The sequence below is a fragment of the Austrofundulus limnaeus genome, unplaced genomic scaffold, assembly GCF_001266775.1.
Source record: "Austrofundulus limnaeus strain Quisiro unplaced genomic scaffold, Austrofundulus_limnaeus-1.0 Scaffold24, whole genome shotgun sequence".
NCBI classification, from domain to species: Eukaryota; Metazoa; Chordata; class Actinopteri; order Cyprinodontiformes; family Rivulidae; genus Austrofundulus; species Austrofundulus limnaeus.
This window is the reverse complement of record NW_013952426.1, coordinates 2,605,677-2,607,604: the sequence shown is the minus strand read 5'-3', so window position 1 is coordinate 2,607,604 and position 1,928 is coordinate 2,605,677. Positions and strand designations below refer to the sequence as shown.

General features: G+C 36.9%; 1 protein-coding gene across 2 annotated transcripts in view; it reads right to left on the bottom strand.

Annotated features, from left to right (window-relative positions):
• The window catches only part of slc6a9 (solute carrier family 6 member 9), a gene marked incomplete at its 3' end in the record, with an annotated part of 99,051 nt that overhangs the window by 18,484 nt on the left and 78,639 nt on the right, over nt 1-1,928 (bottom strand).

The following is a 1,928-nucleotide window of genomic DNA, read 5'->3' as shown; positions in this document are numbered from 1 at the left end:
GATTTTTATAAAAATCCTTAGAATACTCTAAAGCAAAATGATGGAAAATCTGTGTTAATTACAGACATTCTGTTAACGTGAGCAGCTGTCAGTCAGCACCTGTCATCCTCCAGACGCACGAAGGAGCGTGTCTGAACCAATCACTTTTGTTGGCATTGATCAGCTGACTGATTTAAATATATCTTAACATTCATGAGGTACTTTGCATTGACTGTTTATGGTTGAATGTGGGCGTGTAGAGGGTAGAACCTGAGGCGGGACCTCATGCACAAACTCTGACGTGCGGCTGTGATTTATAAAGGAAAGGTGCGCAGAAACGTGCGTACGCACTGTTTTATAAATCTGGATTTGTTTTTGGCGTACGCCATTTCCGCCTTTTGGCCGTACGTTCACTTTTAGTATGGTTTCCACGCAATCCTTTATAAATGAGACCACTGGTCTGTTAATTGCTAACAGACAGGTGGGAACAAAGTTTCAAGTTGTATTATTGTGGGTTTCAGCAAAAAAAAACATACAGCTTTTACACATCAGCATTAATACAAAAATGAAGTATTATATATCAAATAGCAGGATGTACTGTATGAAGAATTAAGGCGGCACCCTCGGGCAGCTTTAAACAAATGTCATGTTTCTCAGATGCATGATTCCTGAGGTTGATGCAAAACATTCTTCCATTAAGGGATACTCTTGTCATTTTAAAATTTGTTTTGTCTAATAGTTATAGTTAGTGCTATATTAGTTCATCATTACTCAGGCTTATAAACAACTTATTTCAAAATTGGTGTGAAGAAACGCTGCATTAGCAAACATTAAACCTCTACACTTTTGCATGACACATTTTAGTTTGTCAGGATCTTCTGAACTGAACAGTGCCCGTGTCACAATGCAAAGTGTGTGTGCTGAGCATAGACCATGTTTATGTTGCTGGCGCTGAGGCTGTGATTGTATCTGTCTGCCTGTCCAGCATGTTTCATCAGTTCAAAGGTTTACTCAACTTCTGGTGGACTGACACATTCAGCAGCCTCAGCATATACAGTCAATCTATCTTTAGTTACTCACATTTGCTAACTAACGTGGACATTATTCAAATGAGAAAACAGAGACAAAATAAACAAGCAATGTCTTGCAAAAGTGCAGAGGTTTTAGTAATAGCTAATGTGTGTAGCATTCTTTTACACCAGTTTTTGAGAAAATGTTCTATACTGTATGTTGGAAAAAAAAAATGGAACTCGTTTTACTATCCATTAGCCTGAACAGAGACTTTTGCTTCTTTTTGCATACTTGGTCTTCTATCACAGCTGATGTACTGACTATTGATAACCATGTTGCAACATTACTTTAAAAATACTCAGATTATCCTTTAATAATGGATTTTAAGCATTTTTTATTTAGAAAACAAAACTCTAGGCTTGAACCTATTGTCTATCAATTTAAATGACAGGTTTTAGTGAAACAAAACAACAATTCTCACAAAAAAATGTTAAAATTCCCTGAACAATAATATGCTGGGCAAAGAAATGCTGATATTTATAGCATTTAAAAAGTATTCACATACATTTTAAACACATACACACAAACATACACACTACCGATTAGTTGAAATAATCGATGAAGTCGATTATGTAAATTTGTCGACGCAGATTTTTTTATTATCGATTCACTGTATTACATAACCACCACGTGAATGTTCATGTAATTCCATTTCGGTACCTAAATGCATCATTACGACTGTATTGACATAAGAGTAGTGAGTTTTTCATGCTTGTCCTGAACGCAGCATCGCGCAAGAGCGTAATGATGTCAGCAGCCGCTGCTTCAGTTCAGTCTGAAGCTTGAAAACAAGCCTCGCAGCTCCTGGAGTAAAATTTACCAAACAGACTGCCTCTGAATTATCTGGTGGATTAATTATCTTGTGAACACGACGTTCG